A 14,782-nucleotide genomic window follows, 5' to 3' on the forward strand; every position below is an offset into this window, starting at 1 on the left:
GAGCCAATGGTTCTCGAGGACAAGTCTCCCCAATAATTAAAAATGGCCAAATTGTTGAGATGGCCAATCAAATCAAACTTTTACTTTTTTTGCAGAAGCAGAATGTGTATTGCAGTGCAAAGATTACATTACATTACATTTACATTTATTCATTTAGCTGACGCTTTTATCCAAAGCGACTTACAATTGCTATATATGTCAGAGGTCGCACGCCTCTGGAGCAACTAGGGGTTAAGTGTCTTGCTCAGGGACACATTGGTGTCTCACAGTGGATTCGAACCCGGGTCTCTCACACCAAAGGCATGTGTCTTATCCATTGCGCCACCAACTAAACATTTAACATTAAAAGAGAGTGGGGTATGATTTAACAAAATATTTATAACATGTTAACTGTAACATCTGGTGAGTGGTGATGCAAACAACTTGACTTATTTTCTCAAATATGGCCATTTTGAATTGAAAATATGCATTTACCTGATTCATGTAATCCTAACTGAGTGTGATAAGACAATAAATGTTTTACATTTTCGACATATTAGGCATACAAATAAAAGTAGGCCTGTGCATATTGTAATGCAAATTAATGCAAATAGTTCACAATGATAGTTGTTCTAATTCTAGTTCACAGCTAGAATTAGACCTAGAATCCTCCACACATTCTTATATTGACGTGCACACTCAATATTTGATTATATGTGCTACTTGATCTGACAACCACTGATTTAGACTGAGTAAAACAAACAAATCAACTGTGTGCATCACGACAGGATATTTTAGATCATTTAAAAATCTAGATGAAGGAGCTCAGGTGTACACTGTGAGTGATTTGTTGTCTGATTCTTTTGTGTCTTGTTTTAATGTAACTTAATGTTTGTATGTATTTTAGAGTTATTGTTTAGCCTACTTATGGACAGCACTTTGGTCAGCACTTTGGTCCATTCTAATGGTTTTGAAAGTGCTTTATAAATAAAAGTTGAGTTGAGTTGAGTTGTACAGAAACTGAACTTTGAAACATCATTCCATTTTGAATTTTTGAAAATCTACTTATATACAGTACCAGTCAAAAGTTTGGAAACATTACTATTTTTAATGTTTTTGAAAGAAGTCTCTTATGCTCATCAAGCCTGCAGTTAAAAAACAACAACAACAAAAAAAAATATATATTTTTTAATTTTTTTTAATATATTTTAAAATGTAATTTATTTTTGTGATGCAAAGCTGAATTTTCATCAGCAAGTACTCCAGTCTTTGGTGTCTTATGATCCTTCAGAAATCATTCATTAAAAATAGTAAAGTAAAACATTAAAAATAGTAATGTTTCCAAACTTTTGACTGGTACTGTAACAATATATAACAACAAATAAGGGTGATGAAATTCCCATCATCCAGTTACATTGGCCAAGGTCATGTTTGTGCTGTCCAGTGTTTAAGTCGCATGAGGTTTGCAATAAAAACTCCATAATACTGAGGGACAAGAGTGATTAAAGCAATAAAGCAACCTGTGTGTACAGGATATTTAGTATATGTTAATGTTGATAATTGTGGTTATTTTTTAACCTAGTTTATTTCCCATCAATGTGTCTATTGTGTTCATGCTAACATGCACTCTTCACTTCTGTTGCAGAGATTTTACGGAAATGAAAGCGTAAGCGAAAGTTCTACTAGAAAGACTCTACTTTCACGTCATTAATTCACAATTACACGCTACCAATCACAGCCTGACATCAAATATATAAGACTGTTCTTACCGCCCCATTTTGTTGCCTGCAGGTGTCGTAGTAAAGTTTCCCCCCATCCTCCCCACCACCAGCAGAATGGCTCCCGTCCACTCGTCAGGGGGTAGGCTCCGCCCCTGCCTCTATCATCAGGCAGGACCTACAAGCTAACTTTCAGACCCGGACGGAGGACGGGGCCTACGCCAAAGAACTGAGACGGAGCTTGTCGTGCATCTATTTTATTTTGTCTGTAAAACCTTTCATAAAATAAATTCTATCTCATTCGAGAATCCTCCTGAGTCTTTTTGGTAGAAATTACAAGTGGTGCAAAATGGCATTTGCAAGGAGGACTAGGACAAGTGGCTCTCTTATAAGCATTACTTTGAACAGATTAAGCTGTGTACCATCTGTAATTAGACATATATATTAGAAAATAAACAAAAATGCAACAAGGTTGTCAAGCTTGAACAAATATAAAACACCAATCTATGAACGCAATGTGTTTTTCAAGCTTTTCAAAGATCGTTTACTTCATTACAATGAAGCCAAATCGTTGAGGGAAAAGGGAAAATATAAATATTCTTTTTTTTTTATTTCAATGAAACTAAATTCACATTTATTTGTATAGCACTTTATTGTTTCAAAGCAGCTTAAAGGGGGCGGGGTTGGGGGTGAAATGCTATTTCATGCATACTGGGTTTTTTACACTGTTGAAGAGTTGGATTCCCATGCTAAACATGGACAAAGTTTCAAAAATTAAGTTGTATGTTTGATGGAGTATTTATGCCAAAAATACTCCTTCCGGTTTGTCACAAGTTTCGGAAAGTTTTTTTCAAGTTATAAACAAGGCCCAGTTCGACGCCAGATTTGCAGACCGTCTAATCATTAAGGATGGAGCAGTCCCAACAATAAAGGTTCACGGTCGTGCGTTGGAACCGCAGGCGGTGAGTAAAACTGGTTCAAATGTCTGTGTGTTGTTAGCTATCGGCGCGAAAGCACAGCACGTAAACAGTGAACAGCGCTCGTGATTCTTTAGCTCCGCCTCCAACCGCTCGTTTTTTTCCAGAAAGACTCGGAACAACTTATCTTTCTTTTATAAATATAATAAAACTAAAGACTTTTTGGAGATATGAAGGATGCAATACTACTCTATAGGTACTCAAGATTAACATGAGATTGACTGAAACTGAGAGTTTCACCCCCCCTTTATCAGAAAATGCATGTGTCTACATTATCAGTTATCAGAGATAACTGTGTGTCCAAGTTATCAGAGATAACTGTGTGTCCAAGTTATGTATTTCATAAATGTGCATATACAAATCACGCTGTTAACTGTCAATGGATTAATTTAAACAATGTATTCATTTAAGGCTGAAACAAACTAGCTCATTGAACACTGTACCTCTCCAAGTCAAAATTTTCTAGTGACTGGTCACATCTAAATTTTTTAATTGGCCCAAGTGCAATTCTTGTTGCAATAGTCTGTTAACATTGGCTCAATGAAAAATAATATGTCAGACTAATTGAAAAATGTATGTGATCAGTCACTAGAAATTTTTGACTTGGGGATGTATTTTATTTTATTTTTACAGTGAAGTAATAGATACATGTCTATTAACAAATTATTATGACACTTAGAAAAATGTAGCATTGGTGCTTGTTGATTCAGAGTTTACTTAATCTGAAGTCTTCACAAGAGTTGGCACTGTCTCTTCACATATGTTAGGCATCTGACTAAACGTGCAGACTCATTTGAAGAACTGCATTGATTTGGACTTCAACATGTTGGTTCCGGTTGAAGTCCATTTTGTGGAGAAATATCCTGAAATGTTTTTCTCAAAAAAACGTAATTTATTTTACGCTGAAGAAAGAAATACATGAACATCTTGGATGGCATTGGGGTGAGTAAATTATCAGGAAATTTTCATTTTGAGGTGAACTAATCCTTTAAGTCCGACAAGCCAGGTCCATGGTGCTGTAAAGTTCCACTTCTAGGTGGGTGGTATTGTTATCCAATCCATCACCAAGAAGTAGTCAGTAGCCTTGATGTAATGGAGGCCAGCTAGTGAGAGCTGATCAGGTAAACCTCACTCTACTGATATCAAGAGGCGCACTGACTGACGCTAGAGGCCGTGGTCTTTTGCGTTCTTGTTAGTGTCTATGTCTCCCATGCCAGAGAAGCTGGTTTGAATCCCGCTCAGAGCAGGGCAAGTAGGACCGGAGTGGTTACATATATTGGCATGGTTTTTGACAGCATCCTCGGGCATGCAACAGTCATCATCAGGGAGCTTGAATCTTGGCTCCTCACAGTCAAAAAGTCTGGCCTACAAGGCTGATCTACAGCCTGGATTTACTAACATTGGTATCTTACCTCGAGTCCTCTGGCCAATCTTGGTGTATGAGGTATCCTTGTCAACAGTGGAGACCATGGAGAAGAAGGTAAGTAGATACCTCCGCAGGTGGCTGGGACTGTCATGCAGCTTGAGCAGTGAATCACCCTACACTGTTAGACTTTTCTGTAATTTCTACAGTTATTTACTTTAAATCCCCCAGTATTATACTGCTATTTCTCTTTACAGTAAATAACTGTGATTCCCATTGCATCATGGGAATTTTCTGTGACGTCTAACACCACATACAGAGACTTACTGTATTTTTTAAATTTGCTGTATACTACTGTATTTGACGTAACTGCCTCTCTGGCTGGCAACATTCCACCGTGCTTTTTATTTCCTAATTTTTGCCTTACACCTCGTGTCTACAACGCTATAATAGCCAGAGGCTGTCTATATTGGACACATTGAAGCGACTGGACCTTTAAATGCAAACCTGTTTGTCCCTTGTCAGAAATAGCGCGAGCGCTTGGACTCGTATCGGACTACGTCAGAAATATAACGGCCGCGGCGCATCTGTCTGGGATTTGTCGTGTCGCGTCAGAGCATCCAGAGTAGGTAATGGGGTCTGTGTTTTGTTGGATCGCGACGTTCGTGTCTGGCCCGGGGAAGAGACGGAATTCACTTCACCAAGAGAGAGATCAGCAAGCAAGGTAAAAAAAAAAAAAAAAAACCTTCTGTGTGTGTTGACAGGATTGTGCCCAGCAGGGCCGGTGCTAGCCATTTGGGTGCCCTAGGCACAAATGCTTGGTGGTTCATTCTGTTGAAATCACAAAACATAATGCAAACGTTTGCTTGTCCCTGCTACAACCACTGATGAACATAATCGTTTTGATGAGAGAAAAAAAACTATACGAGAAAAAAAAAAAACCATACAAGATCGGACTCGAACCCACACCCTCTGACAAGGCTGGCGAAAGCTCTACCACTGGACCATTGAGATACACGTTAACGTAGTTGGCGGATCTATATATTGGGACTGACAACATGTATTAGGCTACATCTCATTAAACGTCAAATTAAACCCCATGTAACCTACTATTTAAATCGATTGCTGGACATCGTAATGTTATTTGCGTCCATCGTCATTGAATTTTGAAATCAGATAGAGCCGGCCAGAGCGCTGCATAATAAGTAGCCATGCCGGCTTATTCAGTGGAAATCTACAGTCTATGGTGGAAATACACACCGACAATGACAAGCCCCTACTGCGTGCTAGAATCTCCGAAAAACAAGCCGATTTCAAAATCAAAATGTACGCTTTTAAATATACCAATACTGCTATCTCAAACATGCAGAGGCTTCTTCGTGATCTCAACTAACAGATTCTGCAAAAAAACGAAAATCACCAAAAAAAAAAAAAAAAAAAAAAAAAACGCTTCTTTTTTTTTCACGACCCAGATTTTTTGGTGCCCCCCCAAGCACTTGGTGCCCTACGCGCAGCGCGTGATGTGCGTGTGCGGAGCGCCGGCCCTGGTGCCCAGTTTAACCTATGATATAACGTTAACGTTAGCCTAACGTTACTCGTCGTCAACATGGCGGTAACGAACTTTACCATGGTAAACTGAGCTAACGTTCAATTTTACACACTTTGTTAGATTGAATTGTGAATATGCCAACGAGCAACGCGTTTACATAAACAATAAATGTGAATAAATGAATGTGAAATTCTGTTTATAGCCTAATGTTGGCCTACTGATGAGAACCTTTATAGTTTTAGCATTATTTTTCAAACTATACCATATTATAGTTTTTTTTTAATGGAATTTAATATTTAGCCTACTTCCATTTTTGTGTTTAAAGGCAACTGCAACAAAGTGCCAATTCGCGCCAGACTTCTAGCAAGATTCCAGAGGTAAGTTAGGCCAGCCCAAATTTGTGATATATTTTGAGATAAGTTTGCTGAAATGATTAGCATACGCTATGTGAAAATTGCTTTGAGCCACTGGTGCAGACTAGGTAGAGTATCTTATAAAATCTCTATAAACTTTATATCAAATAAGTGACCTTTGCATTATGTCTAATTTTATTACACAGCAAATGAACCAATCAGAAGATGGACCATTGTCTTTGTTCAGTCTCACCAGATAAATGTATCCAGGTAAACACTGCAGTAAAACTCTCACTAATTCATTCATACCAAATCTAGCATTCTAAACAACTTAAGTTTATATTTTTGCATTATTTTGATATGTTATTAGCCAGAAGACTCTACCATTGCAGTCCCACCTGACTAGGAAGGTCCTAATATCAGCGCACAGGTGGGTTATACTGGAGGAAGGAGAACGATCATTACACAGTGATTTCTTGCATGTGTCTTACTGTGTATTTGTCTCAAACAGGGACCCCTTCACTGCAGACAAGCTAAAATGGGCTAAAATCATCGATTTCAGTCGTTTTTTCTATGGATCTCAGCATTTTTGGACAGAATTTAGGATTTGTAAGTATTAAAATTTAATCTGGCATTATTTAATTTAGTTCTTTTGTATGCTATTTATTGACAGAAGCTGTTTACAAATATATATTCTTAAGTTTTTGTGAAAATAATAAATAAAAATTAAAAAAGGAGGTTAAAAATAATGTGACACTAATATTCTCTCTCTCTCTCTCTCTCTCTCTCTCTCTCTCTCTCTCTCTCTCTCTCTCTCTCTCTCTCTCATATAGTTTTGGAACTGGGATCTCCTCTGAAGGACTGAGTACATTTGTGTTTGTGGGCACGCATGCTGACCAGGGAACATTCTGATGTTGTCAATCAAGTTCTGAACAGGAACCAATCTTTGGAGAAGTTCATTTATTCACAAAGGTGGACAAAAACATTGTGTTGGCTTTTTAAAGATTATTTTGATGATGATTTTTACTCCTATGCTGTAGAAAAGATGGAGTAGACAGTCAGACATTGATAATAATAAGAAATGTTTCTTGAGCATCAAAGAGACTTCTTTCAAAAACATTAAGACACTTAAATACTTCCTTTGGCCACCAGTGTACATGAATCCAACACATTTTTGGAAATAAGTGAAATTATTTTTAAGGTGGGGTTATGTGTCTTGTATTGTGAAAAGAACTGTGTTTTGTCCTGTTTTGGACATTTCCTTTTTGAATGCTTAAAAATGTATTTATATTCTGCAGTTTTATGAATGTAATGGTTGATATTTCATTATAATACTTGTATAAGCTAAACAACCAATGACTCTACATTCATTTAGTCAAATGCTAATGTTTTGTTTATGGTTTTATGTATGTTTTCAAAAATGTTTGCAGTGAAGGACAGCACATAATGTGTTAATTTAACACGTTTACACATCTTTGTGCTAACCTCTCTGACATATTTACTTTGTTAAAATCATTAACACAATGAATGAGTTAATATTAACACAAAAAAATGTTGTCTCTAAACTCACCCATTAATGTGTAAAAATTTCACACATCATTTCCAGCATTGGCATGTTTATTTTGTGATATATCCGAAATGTTTTAAATAAAAAAATGGTATTTTGTGATTACTTTGTCTAATTGGTTTGTATGAAAGTAGTACTTATGTAGGATAAAAATAAAATTAATCATATATCAAAATTATCAAATCTAATTTATATTTAGTACAAATAAAAATAATTACAGTAGTGTACTGATTAGCTTCGTTTTTACAGTAATGCACTGTACTGATTAGCTTCGTTTTTACAGTAATGCACTGTATTTACACAAAACTGAAATACGGTTTGGTACTGTAACTCTTAATTACAGTAACTTACTGGCAACAGTGTTGCCAGTAAGTTACTGTAAAAAACCCTTGAAAAGTCTAACAGTGTATGGAAAGAGAAACAAGCTCCAGCTTTCTGTTTAGCAGACTCGATGAGGAGTTCAAGGTCTCTCACACCAGAGGCACTACTCTATCGGGACTCCGAGGGCTCAAAGGTGGCATCAGCAGGCATCAAGGTGCAGACAGCTAGAAAGTGGAGACCACAAGAAGGCCTGGAGATTGCTGAGTCTGAGCTGAGACACAGTGTATTGGTGGGCATGGTAACTACGGGCCGGTCAGGGCTAGGAGCCAACCATCATCCCTGCTATTACAAGGCCCATATTAGGGACCGCCGCCAGCCTGGAGGAGGTGCGGGCTGGTGCTGAAGAGGAAAGGACCTGCAGGAGGGTGGACATGCAGCAGCAGGGAGCTTAGATGAGGTGGGAGGGCACGCTGGAGAAGATGTCCTGGACAGGCATGGACAGGAAGATGTCCTGGACAGGCAGATCCCCAGCAGATCAAGTTATTGGTCCAAGCGGTATGGACCAAGTGATCTATTGGGACGCAAGCACTACCGACACAGCCAGGTAATAGCTGATCACTTCTGGAAACAGTTCATCCAGAAGTATTTGCCCAGTCTGCAACTTTGTCATAAATGGCAGAACTCTTCTCCTAATATCACGGGACAAGTGGTTATGGTTGTTGATCCTCAACTACTCAGATCCTTGTGGCCGGTTAGCTTAGAAGTGTATGTTATTGTTGTTGTTGTTATCATTACATTCTTACTAGCTGTATGACTCAATCGTTTCACTAGCGCAGACACATTTAGTGTGATACTGTGTCAACTTATTGAAACTGATATTGATGTCACATTTTAGAATGGCATTTGTGCATTTATTTGTGTGTTTTTAAAGTACCTGATTTTTCGTCAATAAGCAGGGATTATGTTTTTTTTTTTCTTTCTAATCGGCAATTTGACCAGCACAATCTTATTGTAACTGCTTCATTATTTTAACATGCTGTTTCACGAAATGTATATCTATAGGAACTGTCACTTCTCAATGTAAAGATGTATATCTTAATTCAGCAATGTTATATAATGTTGTAACATATTGTACTTCTAGATTTGCAGAAAACCACAGACATCCATACATTTGTTTACTTCTGTCAACCGGATTAAAGTTTTGTTCTTTGGACCTCTGGACTATTGCACCTCTTTCAGTGGGAGAGTTTGGCTGGAAGGTGGAACGTTTAAAGTACACAATATCAGTCACAATACTAACATCAATATAAACAATATAAAACAATAAAAAATGCAGTCCATGACCCCTTTAACATGTTTACATGGTTAACCTATACCCCCTGCTGTTTTTTCATGTTCAATGTATCATTGCAGTCTGACTGTACATTAACTTTGCCCGTTTGATAAAAAAATAAATAGATTTTTTTCCCTTTTCCTTGTTCCTTCACCGTAGTTTTTTGTTTATTTGAACCAGCTGCACCCATACCCTTGCCTCAACTCATTTCCCTGAGCAACCCATAGCAAATATTGACGTATTATTGGTTACCTGTTGTGTCTTTATCTGTAAGGAAATATAGAGTTTAGTGCCTCTCGCATTTCTACTACTGAGACATTTCTACTTTTAAAGTAAACTTTAAAAAGATAAATATTTTCTATATTAATATATAGGGCCCTATTTTAATGATCTGAAACGCAAGTGTCAAAGGCAAAGCGCAAAGCGCAAGTAACTTTGTGGTCGGGTCTTGGCGCTGTTGCTATTTTCCCGGCGGGAAAAATGACTCTTGCGCCAGGCGCAAATCTAAAATGGGTTGGTCTGAAGTAGCTTCATTATTCATAGGTGTGGTTTGGGCGTAACGTGAAATAAACCAATCAGAGCGTCATCTCACATTCCCTTTAAGAGCAGGCGCACTTGTTCTAAAGTGGATTCCTATTATAACGGCGGATTTGCCAGGAGCGGTTCACAGCCGAGGAGAGCAACGCTCTCGACAGGGACGTTGGGGATGGAAAAACCCACCCAAATTAACTTCGGTTAAAAAGGCGTATGATAATTTGGGTAAATGTGTAAGCTAGATGTATGCTTTTATAATAAATTGTCTATCTATCTATCTATCTATCTATCTATCTATCTATCTATCTATCTATCTATCTATCTATCTATCTATCTATCTATCGTAATAATGTATGATTTGCAAAAATGAAAACTGCTGCTTCTGTGTAGATGAGAGAATCAAAGTGTATGCGCGTTGTGCACACGCTACATTGATTATGGCCAAGCATGCGCCCTTAAAATAGCATATGAATAACATGCGCAACGCGCCACTGACTATAAACTATTTTTTCCTGGTTAGTGGCGCAACTGTTTTCTAAACCTGCAAAATAGCATGAAGGAACGTTTGCGCCGGGACACGCCTCCTTTTTTGCGCTGAACCGCCCCGGGAGCGCAAGTTCATTCCCTAGTTTAGCGACGTGCTTCTGTGGAGGGAAAAGCGCGCTTTGCGCGGGTGCAAAATAGGAATGATACGTGCGTCGGTGTACAAAGTCAATTGCGCTGGGTGCAAGACAGGGCCCATAGAGTTTTGCACCACCTATTCAATGACATTTTCAGAAGTTTTTTTTTTAAGTTGAAACAGAACTAATGTGAGCAGACAAAATGCCTTACTTATTCTTTTTTTCATCTCTGTACAATATTTAACTACCGTATGTCCTGAAAAAAAATCTGTATTTTAGAAAAAATACAAAGACAGCTGCAAAAGACTTTTAATTCATAAAATAAAGTATACTCCTTTTTCGTAAGGGAAATCAAATTGATATTGGTCATTGGTCATTCGTCCTTGGGAAGAAATGTCTTATTCATCAAAACACAGATGTCTGACCTAAAACAAAAACATTTGATAACCATCACAAAGACGGATGAATGCATTATATGCAATAAATGATATTTTGATAATATTATTTTATATTAGGACCAATTTAAATTAACTTTCACAAAGTGAAATATTTAGTTGTGTTGCTTTTATCTTTGAAAGTCTCTTATCTTATCTCTTGTTCTTCAGTGATTGGCTGTTCACACTTTTATTTGCTCACATATGAGTATTAAAAGCCTGAGGATCCAAACCTGAGAAAAAGGTGATACCTGAAGTTAGCTGAACAGAATTATTAGTTTGTGACAGGACTGAAGGCTCTTTCTGCTGTAAGTATCTCTCATGTGTTTTCTTCTTTTTTCAATAGTTCTGTATGCTGTTCTTTTTAAGCAGCCAATTTGGATAGGAATTTGTGGATCAATAATCATGTTGAGTGTACTGGTGTAGCGGGTCTCAAATAGCAACACACCTACAGAAAAACTCACATTTTAGACGAGTGTCCTCTCTGTAAAGTATTTATACAGGGGTTGATGACTATTCATTAATTTACAGTGCATTATAAATAATTATAAATAGCGTTTTCTTGACTAAAGATTTTGGGCCCGAGATCTGCTTGGTTGCCAACATTCTTCCAAATATCTTCCATTGTGTACGACAGAATAAATACAATTCTTACAGGTTTGGAACAATCTGAGAGTGAGTAAACAATGACAGAATTTTCATTTTTTTGGGTGAACTATCACTTTAAGTCGGCGTTGAAGCCGGTTAGTTTCATTCCAACACATAAATGGTGTGGAGTAAGTTTCGCTAGTATTAGTTGAGGTTGTGATAATTAATTTGCTTTTCATTGTTTTACAGCCTTGGGAGAAGAAAAGAAAGAAAAAAACTCTTGGAATATTTAATATCACTTTAGTCAGAAAACAAGGTATATAACAGCTTTTCATTTAATTTTTCTAAATATTTTCTTAACTAATCACCACCAAACTGCTTTATTAAGTCAAATAAAGGTGTTTTGATGTGTGTATTGTTCAGCAGGTCATGGAGATTCATCAGTCTGCTGTGATTCTGCTGCTGGTCTTGTGTGTGTCGTTCTCCACTCATGCTCAACCAGACAATATAAAGCCCCGGTATCAAAAATTCCTCAATCAGCATAGGGGTCCTGATATGAGTGTGCAGAAGTGTACCAGTGAAATGAGAAAGAGAGACATAACTGGAACTGGAAAGGGCTGCAAACCTGTCAACACCTTCATACAAGCAAATACAAATAATATTAAAGCAGTTTGTGGCAGAGGAGGAACTTCACAGGGACGTAACCTGTTTAAGAGCAACCAGCCTTTTCCTGTGATCACGTGTACATTACGATGTGGGTCAAGACCCCCAAGATGTGAATATAGAGGGAAGAAGTCCATGTCGTTACGTTGTGTTGGGGTGTGAGCAAGGCTGGCCTGTACATTATGATGAAGGCAAACTTAATTTAGCAGCTGTGAACATGAACAAAACTGATTTATACTGTACATAATTATATTTGCGAAAAATCAGGAAAAATAGTTATTTTTTTCTTTTGAAGAACATCACACATGTTCAACTTAAGTTAAAAGAAAATGTACCTCTCTGTCTTTATGAGACTCTGATATGAAAAGAGAATATCTTCACTGTCTCTCGTTAATTACCTTAAATGAGCATAAAAAAAAATTAAAAAGCATTAAAAAAAAAACTTTTTCCACTTCTCTGTACTTCATAAAATCAGTTCATGGACATTCCTATGAACTGGTATCTAATTTATAGATAAATGTAGAGTAGTAAATTAATGTGTAAGGAGTACATCACAATCACACCACAGTGAAAAAAAAAAATGAAATGTGCATTTTATTTTACCATATTCATCTAATTTGTGATCTGCAATTTTATTATAGCTTTGTGTGTCTTATCATTAGAACCTTAAGACATTGCCCACTTTCTTTCATTGAAAGTGAATGGCAAGATGATTCACATGTTAGTGACACTTCACTTTGATCATATGTTACTTCATCTGACAACCACCAATTTAGAGTAAAACAATCAAATAAACAGTGTGACTCACAACAGGATATTTTAAATTATTTAAAAATCTCGCTAAAGGAGCTCTGGTGTGTAGAAACTGGACTTTGAAACATAATTAATGTTTTCCTTTTTTTATATACAGTATATTGGCAAATCTACTATAGGCATTTACCAAACACTGTCACATATTTTTACAAAATCTCCAGTGATACTGACAAACAACAGTGAATGAACAGAAGGAGCCAAATGTAATGATAACTCAACCATTAGATGGTGGTGTGCACTGCAGGGGTGTATACTGTAGTAGGTCACCTGTTCATGTTTAGAAGTGTTAAATATCATACATTGACATTTAAACACAAAAATATGAAGCAGCACATTGATAATAATAATAAATGTTTTTTTGAGCAGCAAATCAGCATAATGGATTGATTTCTGAAGGATCATGTGACACTGAAGACTGGAGTAATGATGCTGAAAATTCAGCTTTGATCCAGGAATAAATTACATTTTACAATATATTTACATAGAAAACAGCTATTAACCCATATGAGTTATTCATTTTTAATGTACACCCAGGATGTTGGGGTCTCCTCCAGACATCCCATGTAAAATGTGAGTTTGTAACATAATAATGATTTTATATATATATATAACAAAGTAATATCTCTACATTTGTGCAGTTTAAATTGATATAAATCAATTTAAACATTTATTTTTTAAAAATAGGATTTTATAAAAATAAAAAAAGAATTATGCAAAATGTGTGTTTACTCTCTGTCAGGGTTGTGTTGTGGCATGGGCCCTTCATTTTTTGTGTGTGTTTTCTGCATCATAACTGAATTTTTTAGACAAATTTTGTAACAAAAAGCAACTTTTATAATCTACCACTGATGTCTATATAAATAAAAAAATGTTACTTATATATATATATACATTTTCAAAATACCTTAAATCCCCTCAACACTGCACAAATGTAGAGTAAATACATTAAAAAAGTGAGATATATCACATTTGTTTTTATATATATATTAATGCTATATATATATACATATATATATTAAAACAAATGTAATATATCTCACTTTTTTAGTGATTATATATATATGTATATGTATATGTCTTGGGAGACCCTGAACATCTTGAATGTGATTTTCTTTTTTCCTTTTTTTTTACGCTAACGTACAACAAGATCATTCCAATCATATTTATTTTATTTTTGTCCTGCTACTGTATATTTTCCTCCTTATTCTGTGATTTTTTTTTTTTTTTTACATTGTATAAAATCAGTGAGGACTTAATCTAAAAGTGTTTGTAGTACATAGGCTAAATACACATAGATGTAGTCAAAAATTATAGGAAAAATATACTATAGATGTTAGTGGTTATTGTTCAGCAGTGCGTTCGATTCCTTACTGAATTAATAGCAGGAGATGGGATAAAAAAAATAAACAATAAACCTGTCAGTTAGACAAAGGTCAGATAAAACTATTACACATGACATTTCTGTCCCCTCACTTACATCACAATACATTTTAGTTTCAACCAAATGGATCCCTGCTTTGCTCTGTGAACCGTAACTATTTGCCTCATCTTAGCCTCCACAGTGATACAGGCCCGATGGTGTTGGTTACAGAGGTAGCAGAACATTACACTGAATGGACGGTTGTGATTTCTAAATTCACTGAGTATAATCTAAGCATTGCTATGTTGCTGCCTTGAAGCTGTCTATACTGGATTTTAGTTATTAAATACTGCTGTCATGAACCTGTCTCCCTGTTTTAGCACTATTATGCAGTCCAAATGGCTCTGATGGTTCTTGAATGCACTTCCCCTGAGCTCAAGAAAATACTTGAAAACTGAAAACTGTCAAAGATTTTGTAATGGGAAAGATCGGTTACCAGTGTGCATGAGGCGATTTCTCAATGATGAGTAAGATCCTCTTTTGGCCAAACAGAGGACAACCTAAGGCAGGAGGTCACTGCTGCCCCTGAAGGGAGGTGTGATGGGTATAT

General features: G+C 36.5%; 1 long non-coding RNA gene across 1 annotated transcript; it reads left to right on the plus strand.

The window, feature by feature from the left end:
* Positions 1–6,058: 6,058 nt before the first annotated feature.
* Positions 6,059–7,708, plus strand: LOC307169133. Its single transcript, XR_013823050.1, has 4 exons — positions 6,059–6,209; positions 6,310–6,369; positions 6,451–6,548; positions 6,773–7,708. It is a non-coding gene; the product is annotated as an uncharacterized lncRNA (long non-coding RNA).
* The last annotated feature ends 7,074 nt before the right edge of the window (positions 7,709–14,782 follow it).

This window comes from Squalius cephalus (genome assembly GCF_949319135.1).
Source record: "Squalius cephalus genome assembly, chromosome: 13".
Classification (NCBI taxonomy): Eukaryota; Metazoa; Chordata; class Actinopteri; order Cypriniformes; family Leuciscidae; genus Squalius; species Squalius cephalus.